The sequence below is a fragment of the Herpailurus yagouaroundi genome, unplaced genomic scaffold, assembly GCF_014898765.1.
Source record: "Herpailurus yagouaroundi ecotype Mexico unplaced genomic scaffold, PumYag 100, whole genome shotgun sequence".
Lineage (NCBI taxonomy): Eukaryota > Metazoa > Chordata > Mammalia > Carnivora > Felidae > Herpailurus > Herpailurus yagouaroundi.
Genome location: NW_024412391.1, coordinates 20226054 through 20243621, shown reverse-complemented (window position 1 = coordinate 20243621; position 17568 = coordinate 20226054). Strand labels below are relative to the sequence as shown.

Genomic DNA, 17568 nt, shown 5'->3' with positions numbered 1-17568 from the left:
TTACTATATGTATGCAAATTAGAAATTCAATTTTGTAAATGAATAAGTAATAAAAATTTTAGGACTTTTAATCATTCTCCTTTGTAAGGAGATAACTTCCTCCTGCCCCCCAAATCATGAGACAGCTCACTTCCTTAATGCTGATTACTGCATCTGTTTAAATAAATAGAATTTTGAGCTATTAATAATATCAGCTTAGAGAATGTCAACACTTAAATCTCTTTTCTATTCAGCATTTTTTAAATTGGTGGATCATCAGTGAATAAAGCGAACTATTCATTCTGCTCTATAATGATCCTGTTTTAATTACTTCGACTGTTTTCTACATGGCACTATTTCCTAAAATCTAAAAGATCACCAATATTTTTTGAACTTGAGACATTAAAAAAGGAGAATTATCTTTATAGCTCAGCTTTTACTCCTTTATTTTCATGCTTTCTTCTCAGAAATCTCTTAATACCTAGCCAATCTTCTACTTCTAATTAACCAATTATCACTACTTGTTCTTAAGGTAACTTTATGTTCTGCTAAAACTGCTAAATGTCTTTATTGACTGTCTCTGTTCCTATTTTTAAACTTTTTTTTTTAACTCTTTATAAACTTTGAGGCAGGAAAGAGAGACTGTATACCTTCCTCTCAAATCACTGTCATCGGTCACAGCCCTTGAATTCTGACCTGCCCAATATCTCCTATCAGCTTCTGGGGTTGGATAATATGAAAATTAAAAGATGCTAAAGAAAAAAGGCAAAGAAAAAGAAAAGATACAGGGAAAATAACATGCAATACACATTCAATAGAGTTCATTCATGTTCAAGTGAAGTCACGTAAGAAAGAATCAGGGATTGGGGCGCCTGGGTGGCGCAGTCGGTTGAGCGTCCGACTTCAGCCGGGTCACGATCTCGCGGTCTGTGAGTTCGAGCCCTGCCTCAGGCCCTGGGCTGATGGCTCGGAGCCTGGAGCCTGTTTCCGATTCTGTGTCTCCCTCTCTCTCTGCCCCTCCCCCGTTCATGCTCTGTCTCTCTCTGTCCCAAAAATAAATTTAAAAAGTTGAAAAAAAAAAAAAAAAGAAAGAATCAGGGATTGATTTCACTTTGACATCTGTTGCCTGAATTACAGATCTCTCTGAGGAATTTCATTTAAAATTCACTTTATCCTTATTATTCTCTAAACAATGCCTAGAGAAGGTGTTTTTCCAGATATTGGCTCTACCAAAACAAACTGCTTATTTGTAAAATAAACAGACCGCATATGATACCCTGTGCAAGTGAACATCAAATACCAAGACTCGTACACACGAGTGCAAAGTAGAGGATTTGGAGGATTTGGTTTGTTTTCTGACCTTCTCTGGTTTGAGGAGCACAGCTATAAATAGTTTCTCAGTGTTTTTTGTTTTTTTTTTTTCATTGAATTTTAGCAGAAAGTTACTGACGTAGTAACCTCAGCTGTGGTCTTCAGACCCATTCTACCAATGGCCAAACTAAACAGGCACTTTGACCACTTGATGTTGGGAGAAAAGAAGGGGAGGGAGAGAAGAGTCACAGGAGCAAAAAGAGGAAAGAAAAAAGACTGAAAAGCACTGCAGTGTGGTCTATCTACACTGATAAAGAAATGAGCATGGACTGAAATGATTATGAGTGATATTTATTTTCCTAAAACTTCATATTTTTAAAATTATATTCACATTAATTATTTTACTTGATGCTTCGGGATTCTTCTAAACCAAACAGACCAAGTAAAATTTCTGGCTTTTGTTTGATAAAACTGAGTCTCAGAGAAATCTCTCCACTTGGTTGGGCATCACTACTGGAATCCGTGTCCAATCTTCCAAGCTCAGATCTCTTTTCACAATACTCAGCAGCCTACAAACAAACACAAACCAGAAGTCCTTATCATTTTCTATCCATATTTCAGTTGCTTCTCATTTCCCTCTTTATTCCTAAAAGAACACCAATGTTCTTATTAAGAGCCACAAGTCTGGGGAGAGGGAATCCCTTAAAGATCCATTTGTTACACTGCTAGTCTCTGATTTCAAAGGCCAAAGTATAATACCTACCATTACATGGTTTCTTCCTCTCTTCATTTTTATTATTATCCTTCTCAAGTCTTTATTGTTAAAATGCCTGATACTTACTTGTATATCTTATCACATTCAGCAATTCTTTGTAGAATAAGGTATGATTATTCTTGATATTTTTCCTGAGCCTTATTGCTAAAGTATTGACTCTTTTCTGATGATGAAATGAGAGCTTCGTGGAATAAGACGATAATGATAAAATGCCTGAACTCCCCACTATGTCAGAAGCATCAGCCCCAATTTTAAGATCAGTCATTACAGCTCATCATGAGTGATTTCTATGCAGTTATTATTCTATTTGTTTAGTTTTATGAGACCCTTTGTTGAGGACTGTGTAATCTTCATTTCTGGATGTCATGTTGGACCTTTATGTGAGATAATGAAAAAGAAGTTCTGCTACCTGGATCAATGAAAATGTAAAAAGTTTCCATTACATCATTCTTCTGAGGAAATATTATTATTGATTACTGTGTAATCTATCTTCTGAGAGCATTAAAAATGATGAATTGTTTTGCTTTGCTTATACCCCAGAAGTCTTGACATTACCAGTTCTAACTTGCAGAATTTGCTACTTAGTAATGTCATTTGCATCAACAATTTTGAGCAAAACACACTCCACACACACACACACACATACACACATCCTTCTCATGACGTACCTGGATTTAGTTAGTCTTACTGAAGATACTGCGAAACATAGCATGTATATAACTTTTCTGTAACAGATACTATTACCAAACCAGGATATGTTTGTATGCAAAGTGACCTTTCCATAATTCAAAGACCAGTTCAAGTACTGAATGGTTTAAACCTTTCTCTGAATCCCTAGCTTCAGTTAGTGGCTCTCCGGTTTTTTTCTCATAGCTCTTTGTATATATTTTTACCTGGATATTATATATATATATGTAATATGTCTATCTACCTATCAATGAATCTGTCTACAGATATGCATATACATATATTATACATTTGAAAAAATCAGGTAATATTCTGATTTTCATTTTTAAATTAAAAAAAAATTTTTTTTTCAACGTTTATTTATTTTTGGGACAGAGAGAGACAGAGCATGAACGGGGGAGGGGCAGAGAGAGAGGGAGACACAGAATCGGAAACAGGCTCCAGGCTCCGAGCCATCAGCCCAGAGCCTGACGCGGGGCTCGAACTCACGGACCGCGAGATCGTGACCTGGCTGAAGTCTGACGCTTAACTGACTACACCACCCAGGCGCCCCTCTGATTTTCATTTTTTAGCTAATAATAAAATTTGTCAAAAGTACTTACTATTTCTTACACCTCTCCTACATTCATAACATCCATTTTAAAGTTGAATGTATTCCAACTGTGAAGAATAGAAAAAAACTAAAATACATAAATTTCTATTTAAAGGTATAATGATGTATCTGAAAAATATACTATATAGGAGACACTTCCATACCACATGAAATAAATAAAAGCACATGAGGAATAAAAATTCAAAAATTTTTGTAGTAAATATAGTTAATATTTTAGAAAGTCTTCTTTCCAATTTTGATTCAAGTTTTATCCATGTGTTAAATGTATTTACACACTGATCTCAATACAATAATGCATGTTGATTAATCTTTGTGATCCTTTCAGAATCCTGCCTGCCATCAGATGCCTATAGACATCAATGACACTCCTTTTTAATAATAGAAGAATAGCATCTTATGGAATAATTTAATTTCTTACTATCATGGAGCCCAAATGCACTTTTTTATAAATCATTTCTTAAATCTTTTTTAAAATTCTTCTTCCTGGAATATAAATGCCTTTCTCAACAGATGTAATTTATATTGTAAGATACCAAAATGAAAACCTCTAAAATAACTATGTCTAGATATACATTGTATATTATTTATATTGTACATTGTATATTATGTACATTACTTAATGTCACAACTTTAGTTAACCACTATGATTCTGTAAATCATGTTTCTAATGTGTGACTTTTAATACTAAAAGTTGAAATGAAGTTATAGGTGCATCATGAGATGTAGTAAAATTGAATTAAGGGGATCAAAATCACTTTCTAACTGTGATTTTGCTAACAAATGAACAAAAAAGTCTCCCAAATCTCCCCATGGTAAAGTTATATGTAATGCCAAAACAAATATGTCATCTCATGACATGTTCATAAGGAAGCCAGGGTACAAGTTTGTTTTAAAACTTTAAAAAATATATATTCCCATGGGGAGCCTGGAATGACTCAGTCGGTTGAGCATCCGATTTCGGCCCAGGTCATGATCTCGCAGCTTGTGAGTTCTGGGCTCTGTGCTGACAGCTCAGATCCTGGAGCCTGCTTCAGATTCTGTCTCTCTCTCTCTCTCTCTCTCTCTCCCTCCCCTGCTTGCACTCTGTCTCTCAAAAAATGAATAAATGCTAAAAAAAAATTTAAATATATATATATATATATATATATATTCCCTAAAGAATGTTATTTTTAAGTAATTATTTCCAGGTTAAAATACATTAATGCCCAAATCCATAAAATGCAACATACTCTGAATTTAATAAACTATTTAATTAACAATTCAATCTAACAGGATAGTTTGCTTTGTCAAGAACCGTGTACTTAAGCAGGAGTTACTTGCCCTCTATCAGGTGCCCTTTCTCCCCAAATACAGCCACGTGGTTTGGGAATTGGAGGGTACATAGTTGGATATCTTTTTTCCCCTGTAGGGGACTAAATGTGGAACAAAATAAATTGATATGCGACGCTTCCTTAAACTTGTCTGATCCAGTATCAGTCTGATATAAAAGGGAATGAAGGATAAGAGTAGTTCCCGAGAGAAAACTTACCATATGGAAAATAGGTCTCCTCAGGTAATCAAATTCAACTTTAGAGCCTGGGATATAGAAATCAAGTGTTGACTCTGCACAGCATGCAGCTAATGCAGAAAGAGCCTTCCCCACTAACAAGAATACAAATCCCCATCTGAGTATTAGTCCCACAATGAGGACTTGAGGAAGGTTAATTATAAAAAGCTAAATCACAAGGGACATCTCTGCTACCCTCACTGAGCATTATACCAAAAAGAGTATCATTCCTCATAGCAAAAGGAGCCATTTTGATCTGCATAAATAGGCACATAGAAGTGAGCATAATGAGTGAACCGCGGATTTGCAGGGGTAATGGTTTGTCTTCATCTGTTCTGAGAATGAAGCCAGAAAGATGAAGGAAAATGAAACCAGTCACTGTTTCGAGTCTTATCTAATCAGGACCTCTGATTTCCTGGAAGGCTATCTCAGGTGAACACAGGAAGGACTCATTCAATGACAGGTAGAGGTAACCCTGGAGACCCACAGAATTATTTTTGGAATAAACCTTTAGAAAAGGACCAAATTCCACACTAATTTAATAGGTAGAGTTTTACAGATATTTCTTTGATAATAATTAGTATTAGTAATCCTAGCAGTTAGGGCTAATTATGTACCAGCCATTCTTTTGAATCCTTTACATTAATGTGCCTTTCAACCTTCAAAATCAGTCCATGTAATAGATGGAAAATTGGGGTCCTGAGATATTAAATAAGGTGCCTAAGCATACACATTTAGTAACAGGTAGAATCGCTGTCAGAACTCAAGAAACTGGATTCTAAAACTTTACTTTTGAAACCAGTGCCCAGATAATAGATATTAAAGGAAATGGTCACTTACCAGGAGATAAGGTTAACAGTATCTGGGATATCTGCGTTTCAACTGAACCCCTCTTAAATACTTGAGTTTGTTTGAAGATTATTTAATTTATAACACACAATTTCTTATATCTTCCCTACTAGAAGTTTAGTCATTTTTACCAATGGAGCTTGAAAGACAAATCTCTTTTTTGATAAATAATCATCTTGCTTTCAGCATCTAAAACTTATTACCAGAAATACCTTCTGCCAGACAGACAAATAGTATTATTTCTTATCCCAATGCCATAGGGTATGATAGGCATTTTGATTGTTATTATTTTTTATTGTGTTTATTTCTGGAATTTTCTGCATCTTTGAGGTTACTATCCTTGTCATTAGCTGGAAGCTACAATATGAATTTTGCATTCAAATTTCTGTGTTTTTCCTTTGCATGCAAATATAATACTGCTTTCAAATGATAATATAATCTATTCACATTCTTATTGGAAGAACTCAAATATTAACACTTTGTTCTCTTTGAAGATGGTGAGCTGAGTTTTACACAGAAAACATTTCAATTGAATTGTTGGTTTGAGAGGAAATATTTTACATTTTGATGAAAGATACTTGACAATGCTTTTGTCAGATTAATGAGGCATAGCTGTATTTGTTTTTCAGAGCTTTATTTTGATACATGAACACATAGCTTTATTTTGATTAATGGATAAATTATTTTTAAGAATAAAAGTTTCTAAATTTCAGGTTTATATTTAAGATGGGTATAAACATGATTATATTGTTCCAACACATCCACTATCACTGTCTTTAAAAAGGATTTGGATTTATTTTTTTTTAAGTTTCTTTGTATTTTATTTATTTTGAGAGAGAGAGAGAGAGAGAGAGAGAGAGAGAGAGAGAGAGAGAAAGGGCATGTGCATGGGACAGGGGCAGAGAGAGGGAGAGAGAGAATCCAAGAGGCTCCACATGGTCAGTGCAGAGCCCGATGTGGTGCTTGATCTCACAAACCATAAGATCATGACTTGAGCTGATATCAAGAGTCAGATGCTTAACTGACTGAGCCACCAAGGTGCCCCAGGGAAGATTTGGATTTAAAAGTTGTGCTATTCCTCTTAATGCTCCTAAATTTTCAGAGTATGAGTGATTATATAAAGAACATCTATAAAAAGCTAAAAAATAGCATTGAATATAAAACAAAAACTTATGTTCACAGGATATTAATGAAGGGAAATTTGGCAATTTGTAAGAGATTTAAAACAACTTTTTCTACAGTAGATGCAATCAATTACTACTGTAACAAAGAAAATTCACTCAACCATGTTTAAGAGAATTGAACACAATCCTTACAAACCCACTGCTTCTGCATTAACAAACCAACTGAAAGATTAACAAATTCACTGCCTGTTTGGAGATATTTAAAATATCCCAAGTTAATGGTTTAGGAATTACAAGGGAGTTTTTAAAAACAAAATCTTGTGAAAACTTCAATTATGGGAGCTTCTGAAGTCTGAAACCTGCATATGAATAAGATCTGTCTGATATTTTCCACTGCTCTTCAAGATTGGATAAGAGGAGAACACGTAGCATTGAATCACACACCATCTCTTATATGATGTATTTTAGGATAGTCAAGAAAGGAACATCACTTTTGTTTATATTCCCCTTTGTACTTCCTACAGTTTTACTTCTCATCCTTAAGAAGTATTTACTAATGACAGTCTGACTTTGTTTCAGTAAAGGAAGACTGATACATGCTAAATCTCCTGCTGGGAACAATTAGAAAATCTAGACACAAACACATACTTGGAGGCATAAAAGCAATAATAAGATTGTGAAGAATAACCAGCCAAGATCCACGGGAAGATGAAAGCCTAGAGAGGCAAATTTAGGGCTTCTTGTAAGTATTTTCTGACTCAAGAGCAAGATGCAGAAAAGCTGAAAGGCTAAAAAACACTTTTAACAGTCCTTCTGTGCCAGAGGACAGAAACTGGAGTTCAGAGATGGTGACCCGGGGGACCCATCTTAATTTGAGATAAGTATGATCAATAAGTACACAAAACTCACAAGAACTGAGGCTCAGATTTAAATCTACTCAATCCTTGAAATTTGATTAAGTTGATCCTGGATTGCTAGCATCTCTAAAGTGCCTTCCAGAAACAAATAGGTATTATTTTGAGAGAGAATGACTTCCTATGAGACCTGACTATGTCTACAAACAAGTTTGCTGATACAGGTGTAGCACACAATCTTAAAAAAAAAAGGCAATATACCTGAGGAGAGAAGATAATACTACACCGTGCCAACTGAGAGAATCAACAGACAAATAAAAACTCATGAGTGAGGTATAATATATAGAAAATATAATAGAAGATACCTTCTTAAATTTGGATTTTAGGTAAACATTAAATATCCCATACAATTTTTGGGTCATACTTATACTAAAATAGTATTCATTGTTGACCAGTTGATGTGTATCTGAAATTCAAATTCCACTAGGCATTCTGTATTTTATCTGGCTACCCTACCCATAGAGAACTCATATACTTCCCAGAAATAATCAAATAATTAAAATAGTTAAGCTAACAAATGATCAAGGAGTTAAATATAGGCAAGAGGGAAAAGACCCCATAAAGACACCAGTTAAAGGTTTTAGCAGCATTTGCTGGTAGGACAAGCAATGATCAGGCAGACAAGGTACCCTGTTCCTGCAGATGCCTCTGAATAGCACAGGGACATCTTTTGGTTCAAACAATCCTTCCCTTCCCCACAAGAACCCAAGAAGATTCACTCTTCGCATACCTTGATCCCATCACTTAAATATGCTGAACTTTTACTTAAAATGAAGAAGTCATCCCGGGGTCCTTGTAAAACAACTCTGTGATTCATTTTAGAGTACATTGAATATGGAAAGTAAAATGTAACCATTTAAGACAGAAGAGGGAGAGATTTGGATAGATGGAAGTTTCTTTATTCCTCATCAGGGTGGGAACCTGGGAGGCAGACCAATCAGCCATAGAGGTAATTTCATCTCCCAGGTACAGATTTTAAAATTAGTGTCAACTCTACTCTTATTTCTCATAATTTTTTCTCTTTATCCATTTTTTGTAATTCATCTCTGTAAAGATATCTTCTCCTTCCTCTACATTTTCTTAATGTAGAAGAAAAAAATATGTGAAGCTAATCTGTGTGTGAAGCTGTCAATGCTACCATGCCTATCCCTGATACTTGTGTGATTAGCGGTCTACTCCTTTTCCATTTTTATTCTTTCTTCCTTCTATCAGAATTGATATCTAAAGTTAAGACTTATACTAAAGTCAGCTTTAAAATATTTCAAATAAGTTCCTTCAAATTAATATGTTAACATACTCTTCTGGCTGAGATTCCTGACATTTCCTATAAAAGGCACTACTCGGAAAATTTCCTTTATCCTGGTTTACCTGAATAGTTTCTACTCCTCTGTCCTATAGAATGTAGAGGGAAAATTAATTAAAAATTGAATTGAGGAGAAGTTATACTATTCTAAGCACCATATGTCACAGATAGTGTAAGACATTATTTACAAAACCTTGACAAGAAACTACAAATAGGATTATAAGTAGATGAAAAGACCACTATTTATCCTGCATATTTTCCCCTTAAAGTAGCTTGTTCTTTGTGTATCTTCCATTGACAACAATAGAAACCTTAAACATTTGAAGAGATAGTCAGAAAATCAATGAAATCTCAGTAGGAATCAAATTATAAAAAACACATAAATGTAATATATAAATATATAATATATACATATAATGTATAAGGGGAAATTTTCTTAGAGCATCCTTTAGTAATTTTTACTCAACTGTATATCTCAACCAGTTACTATTTATTAATCTAACAATTTGCTTACTATTTCCACCACTCAGAGGGAGATAAGGAAAACACTTCTATATAATAATAAATTATAATAAGATATTGCATTTGCTCAATTATGAATATATTAATGAATACATCTTTACAGCTTACAAGTCCCCTTTACCCTGACAATTTCTTAGGAACTGGAAAAAGGTATATGGTAACTGACATTTCACAGATGAGAAGACTAAAGCCAAAAGAGTTAAAGTTACCAACTCAAGATCAGACCCTAATTCAGAAGTGGAGGCAGGATTAAGACAGAAAGTTTGGAAGTAAGCACAATGTTCTTTTTGGTACAGTATTCTTCCAACTCTTCTGAAAAGTTTATATTTTATGAGATTGCTGGGATCTCATCAGAGCATTTGGTATATTTTATGTTGGTCTTATTTTTTAACACGGAAAGAAAAGAAAATTAGAACATGCCTTATTTATTGGCAGCTTTCAATATTCCAGCATTGTTTTAAATGCTATACCTACTTTAACTCCTTTAATCATCCCAAAATGTTATGAAGTGGATGCTACCCTGGGACTTAAGCAGTTTCAGGGCCAATAAGCAGAGTGTGGACCAGACACCCATGCAGACTTAATTTGGTCAGAACATCATGGTGCTGCTTAGAATAGTATAACTTTTACTTCATTCAGATTTACTTAATTCTCCCTCTCAGTTCTATAGGAGACAGGAATAGAAAATATTGAGGTAGTTCTAGGATAAAGGAAATTTTCTTTCTAAGCAGGGCCTCTGAATTCATTCGAGCTGGTTTGCTCCCTGCCTCTAGTTGCCACAGACAGGGTCCATTTCTGTGACAAACACCTTGTGGATCAAGGAAAACGTTTGGTCCATTTCTAACCAAAGCCCATTTTTTTTTTTTTCCAGGTCTCAGACACATTTTGTAAAGTTCAAACAGCCACTATTTTCCAAAAGAACACTGAGAACACTGGAGAGGAAATTGCCCGAGCTGATCAACATGTCCATTTTCCTTGGTCACTGTCTAAATACGCAAGACCCTGTAATATGTTGTCAATATCACAAGGCCCTGAGTTTCCTTGTCTTTAACCCAGAGCTCAGTACTTTGGCTATCTAGAAAAATCTGAACACCACAGCCTCTCAGATTCCTACATCCTTATAAAGGGACTCCCGTCCCCCACGCATGGTCATGTCCTCAGCATTTGCTATTTCACACTAGTCCTGAACCTGGGTTTTCCTTAGCATACCATTTCCTATGTACCCATGTGCATGAAGACCGTTTACAGTCTATATATATATATATATATATATATATATATATAATCTCCACATGTTTATTAAAAAAATTGACTCTTGGGGGCCCCTGGGTGGCTCAGTCGGTTAAGCGGCTGACTTCGGCTCAGGTCATGATCTCACAGTCCGTGAGTTCGAGCCCCGCATCGGGCTCTGTGCTGACGGCTCAGAGCCTAGAGCCTGTTTCAGATTGTGTCTCCCTCTCTCTGACCCTCCCCTGTTCATGCTCTGTCTCTCCCTGTCTCAAAAATGAATAAAAATGTTAAAAAAAATTAAAAAAAAAATTGACTCTGGGATAGAGTCAATTTGTTTTTAATAAACATTTCCACTCCTTTAAAGTTAAGTACTTAAGACATTTCAAGAAATACAATAGGTAATATTTTTTACTAAGCACTTACCACATGCCCAAACTCTAAGCATTTTGCATGTATGTGAACAGTAAATCCTCAAAATACCTATGAGAAAGGATTATTTGACTCAAGGTTAACAGATATTATATATCTTAAGTCACACAGCTAGGAAGTGATATTTTAACCCTGATTACCAACATCTGTGCTACACTGCTTCACTGAATTTGCTGTCTTAAAAATACTTAAAAAAATCTTTTTGTCATTCAATAATTACCTTTTTTATTCCTGTCAAGTATTATTTGATTCTTTTCTTTTCTCTTCCTTCAGTTATATTCTACCATGCATTGCTCGAGTTTTTAATGAGAAAGAATCGTCTTCATTCTTTGTCATTAATTCCTAAAAGGGTCCAGATCCTAATTCTAATTCATAGTGGGGTTTCCTTCTCCCGGGGCCCCCCCCCCCCCCGTACTAACACAAGCAATTCTTTGGGACACCAGCTGGATGTCTTACAGTTTGACTCAATTCTGACACTACCTAGAGAGAGCGTCAGATGCCATAGGTTACGAGTTCAGTCCTACAAGATCGCCCCCTCAAAAGCCTCAGACACCAGTCAACAAGACCAGGTTATTACCTGCTCCTGACCAACTGGCTTCAAACTGGAGGTCCCAAAGACTCTCCCTAACACAGGCTGCCCACTGAAGCCCAGGTTTTTACCTGTACTTCTAACTTACTGGCTATAAATCGAATGGTCCCAAGACTTCCTCCTTGGGTTCAATTAATTTGCTAGAGTAGCCTACAGAATTCAGAGGAACATTTTACTTACTAGATTACCAGTTTATGTTAAATATATAACTCAGGAACAGTCAGACGGAAGAGACACATAGGGCAAGCTTTAGGGAAAGGAGAAGGAACTTCCATGCCCTCTCCAGGTGCGCCACTCTCCTAGCTCCTTGGCAGGTTCACCAAGCTGGAAGCTGTCCTTCTGTGTTTTTATGGAGGGTTCATTACATAGTTTAGATTGATTAAGGCACTGGTCATTGGTGACTGATTCAACCTCCAACCTTTCTCCCCTCCCCAGAGGTAGTGGGGGTAGGACTGAAAGTTCCAACCCTCCAATCAAAGGGTTGAGTATCCTGGCAATCAGCTGCCATCCTTAGGTGAGGTCCAAAAGTCACTTTAACATAACAAAAGACATCTATGTCTCTCCTCAGGAAATTCCAAGGATTTTAGGACAAAAACCAAACCAAATATGTATTTCTTATTATAAATTATAATTTCACAATTCCTTTAAGGAGACATTCAAGCCGAATTTGAGTAAGAACAATGTTGTTACAATTGCTAGTTTCTTTTTGCTAGATCTTTTATACTTTTCCTATGAGGGAAATGAGCTGTAGATGAGAAGTCTGATGGATCATAAACTCTACTTTTAAAAACTTATTAAATAAGATCCTTAAAGAAGGAAAAGATTTCCAGGGTCCTTTTGTAACAAATCTCCATTTTCTGACTGCAGTAAATGTGATATGGCTGCTCACTAGGTCATGTGCATTAACTGATTTTTAAATCAAAACCACAGGGCATGTCATGACTCAATATGACTGTAATAATTGCTGCACTTGAGCTATTGAACCCACTTTTAAAACCAAAGATAATTTTTAATACATACATGTTTAAGTTCTGTCCTTCTCTCTACAAGCTAAATAATTTTGGGGAAGTCATTAGTACTGTCTAAATAAGCAATGACTTTGTAGCCAGGCTACAGAAATGTATGTTGTTATGTGAACACCCTGAAAAATTATTTTTGAGGAAATAACTATTGGAAATATGCACATAAACTTAGGAAAAGCACCTAGCAGGAAAGAACACTTGTAATTTTTCTATTAGAATTTTAATATAAAATATTAAGCACGTGCCACCAAATCCATGTGCCAACAATGTTTGACAGCAGGAAGTATGACTATTTTTTAAAGGCACAAGACATGAAGCAAGTGTCACAGGACCTCACATAGCTTCCATGACGACCCCTTGGTCTGTATTCTTTTTGCTACGTGCTTTTGCATTATGACTTTCTGCCTAAACACATGCAATTCCCACTAGCAACAAACCTTAGCTGAAAATCAAAGAAAGCCTTGAACAAGCATTCATATATCATACAAATCATTGAAAGAAACTTTGAAATTGACACTGTAGACCTCAGGTTTCTGGATGTATTTTACATCTGGTTTAGTAAGAAAATTAGATTGACTACCATGTAACACTACTTATAAGATACTTTTTTGATTAACTGATACGCTACAGGGTTGATCTTTTTTGTTCCTTTTGTTGTTTATTTTTCTTTTTGGTTATAATTTTTGAAAGATTAAACTTTTTTCCAATTTTAAAGATGTTTTCAGTATCATTAGTATGAAATTATGATAGCTATGTATTATTTAAAGTCTGTTCACACAGATTTATCGAGTCACTCCCATCCACATGATAATTACTCTTTTGAGAAACAATTATGTACCAGGAGCATGATCCTAGATTCAGAAAATATAACCATAAACAAAATAGACAATCCACGGCTTATATTTTAATGAAGGGAGATAGATAATAAATAAAACAACAAACAGGAAAATAAAAAAAAAATACCATATGATTATAAATGCTATGCAGAAAATAAAAATGGGGGATGTGCTAAACAGTAACTGAATTGGCAACTATCAACTGGACTGTCAGAGATGATCTCTCTGAGGAAATGTGGCAAACACCCTTTGTTGCCAATCTAATGGTCATTCCCCTGGCACTTCTTCTTTCTTGAAAGAGTATTTACTGTAGTCATCTATTCACTCTTGTATATAGTGCTCAGAAAGCAATGTAACTTTGAAAAGAAAATAAAGAGAATGAACAGAAAAACTGCACAAGTGCTTTGATATCCCTGGACTTCGTTAGCTAGCATTGTAATAGTCATCCTTCCAGAATTTTTTTTAATGTTTATTTATTTATCTTGAGAGACAGAGAAAGAAAGCAAGCAAACTTGAGCAGGGCAGGGGCAGAGATAGAGGAAGAGAGCGAGAATCCCAAGCAGGCTGCAAGCTCAGCAGGGAGCCTGACATGAGGCTCACAACTATGAGATCATGACCTGAGTCAAAATCAAGAGTTGGATGTTTAACTGACTGAGTCACCCAAGCACCCCATTCTTCCAGAATTTTTGTAGGTGAAATAATTAAACCCATTATAAAATTACTCTTAAGTGCATCTCTCATTTATTGTAATATACACATATTAACAGATACAAAAGAAGCATTTAAGTTGAGGCAGGAATGACAAAGAGTTCAGCTATCTGAGAGTTTGAAAGCAGTATATTTCAGACGGAGAAAAGAACTGGTCCAAAGAATATGTGGCTGGAATAACCCTTCTGTTAAAGAACATAATGTGTCTGAGGCTAGATGGGAAGGATGACAGGAAACAAAGAGGAGGTTAGAGATGTATCAGGATAAAATTGTGTGGGGCTTTGCTAGTCAGATAAGGTGTCTGGCTTCATCCTAAAAGTATGGGAGCCGTTAGTTTTCTAATTTAGGGATGACATTACCTAGATTAACATTTTAAAGAAATCACACTGGTTCCTATGGATGGAAAGTGGAAAGGCAAAAGTAACACATGGTGATCCATTAACAGAGATTTGCAGACATCTAGATAATGGTAGTGATATGGATAACAGCAGTGGTGACTAGCACAAGTGAATAGATTTGATATATATTTTGCTAGATCTGTAACACCTAATAATGGATCCGATATATGAGTAAAAGAAAGAAAGGAATAAAGGATGACTATTTAGTTCTTTGGTTGGCTTTTCAACGGAGATGGGCTCAAAAGTTTAGATAAAAGAAGAGTATATAAATATTGCATAAAAATATATATCTAGCATGAAAGTAATTAAACCTCTCCTGATAGAATTAAAACATTTGCACATATAAAAATCTATTATTAAATATCTACTACAAAGTAGATTTTGTATCATGATTAGGGATTAAAAATATGTATTCACGAACTTGAGAGATAATTATGTAAATAACTACCTTGAAGTGTAATAAGTGTTCTAAAAGAATTATATGTATAACTATACATATAATTATGTATAATAATTATACAATATACAATATTGTACATAATACAATATACAATACAAACTAACATAGAAAATGTAAAATTCTAGGTATCTTTTACTCAACAACTAGATTGGAAAATTCTCTAGAGTAGGATATGTCTATTTTACTTCTTTGTTGTTCCCATAGTACCAAGAAAAGTACAAGGCATTCAATGATAGTCCATAATATTCAAGGAAGTTTAGAAGTTCAGATCTGTACAGTTAACCAACGTGCAATTTCCAGTAGAGGCATAAAGGGAAATTTTGAGTGATAATTTCTTTGCAGAAGATTCTTTGGTCTTTTGCAAAGACCAAAAAAACATCTAGAGAAGAATGGCCTCTTTTTCAAGGGATAATCACACAATACAGTAGGTACGGTCAGACACAAGTCCTCCATCTATAAAATAAGGTAAATATCTAATTATCAAAGACTAAGAAGGGCAAATTAAGGTCTATTTACGTTTTACACATCTGAGTTAACATTTTCCTTAAATAGTTCTATAATCTAGTTTAACTATGTAAACGGGTTCAAGTAAAGCTGTTTAAGACACTGCCTCTACATCCCACTGAGAGCAGAATCACCAGCGCAGCTGTCCTTCAAAACAAGATTGCAGCCAAGTATGCAAATCCTCTGAGTGCTGAGGGAGGACATGCAAGTGACCTCATCCTCTGGCCAACTGGCAATTGCCATGTTGGTGAAACCACTATTTTTTTTTTTTATTTTGGCGAAAGAGAAGATAAGAATATTTTTGTTTAACAAGACTCTGGGTGTGGGTGTGTGTGTGCACGTGTGTCTGTGGGTGTGTGTGTGTAATTGTTTCCTGATGTTCGTGGGAAAAGGCCTAAAGTTAATCAGCTCTGCCCTCATTACTGCGGTCAGTGGGAATCATTCCAGTTGGCTGCAGGGGACACAAGGGTAATTTGTCCATCCAAAAACAGAAATTAAATGTTACAAAAACAAAAATCATCACATTATAGCATGATGGTATGAAGAAACTAGCCTTCTTAAATTACATACAGACCTTTTAGATCTAAACAAGATACGAACCAACTAACATATTCCTAAATTAAATTACAACTTTTCTTGATCTTCCAAAATTCAGGTTTGTTGCTTTGTTAAGAATGATGCCATTAGTTGTGACCTTAAACTTGTGGCTGTAATATTCTCCATATGCCTTTCTTTCTTTTGTCTTAACATTTAAACTCACCCCTCCATACTTCATTTTATATAAAAGACATTTACAAAACAGATACTCTTTGCAGGACTTTTAGACAAGCTCAAAATGCCTGAAGCACGGAACTCCATTTGGTAGATATACAATAGGATGTTTTAATTTCTAACCTGAAGCTGCTCACCCAAAGATTTAAAATGCCATGGGGATCAATCTATTGTCGAAATGTGCTTTTCAGACAGACCCATTTAAGAATGACCCTGATAAATAAATACAAAGATTTTTGTTGGGTCAATCATGATAAAGCAAATTGCTCTCTTTGGATTGGACCCAACTCTGGTTAAGAATCAGCATTAACCAAACCCCAGTTTTCTTCTACTTAAAAAATGTTCTTCTCCTACTTAAATACAACATTGTCTGATAATTATAACATCATGCTCTTAAGGAATACATTTCTTTCAAATTCATAACTCCTCTCATAGAATAATGTGAATGTAACCAAATAAATAGATTCTGAGATGCTATCACCATAAATAAATTAGGCAGGAACCATAAGTATGAATATCAAAATCATACATGATTTTGTCTAAATTGTCATACATGAATCTTGGGTTAGTCATATTTTACTGTGTTTGGGGCTAAGTCTTGGTTCCGCACCTATCTGGTGTGATAATTCCAGCAAGCCAAGTTCTCTCTCACTTTTAGTTTTCTCATTTTTATTTTCTTTCTTCTTTTTTCTCCTTCCTTCCCTCCCTCATTCTCTCACTTCCTCCATCCCTCCCTACACATTTGAGTGTAGATAGGTGGACAGTGAAATAGACAGCATATCTCATATCATGCTGTGAAGAAAAAATATAGCAGGGAAATATTCCTGGGAAGAAACGGTTGCTATTTTTATACAGGGTGATTAAGGAAGTCATGACTTAGTAAAAGGTGATGATTGAGACAACCTGAAGGAGACAAGGAACCAACCTTATCAGGCTATCTGGCAAAAGGTCATTCCAGGAAGAGGGAAGAGTATGAAAATCTTCAAAGTTAGAGGAAG

At 35.3% G+C, this 17568-nt stretch overlaps 1 long non-coding RNA gene across 1 annotated transcript in view; it reads right to left on the bottom strand.

Moving 5' to 3' along the window:
* Positions 1-1625: 1625 nt before the first annotated feature.
* Positions 1626-17568, bottom strand: part of LOC121028394 (uncharacterized) — a 114125-nt gene continuing 98182 nt past the window's right edge. Inside the window, exon 3 of the long non-coding RNA XR_005789209.1 lies at positions 1626-1859. This is a non-coding gene — a long non-coding RNA (uncharacterized LOC121028394). The remainder of the gene's footprint in view (positions 1860-17568) is intronic.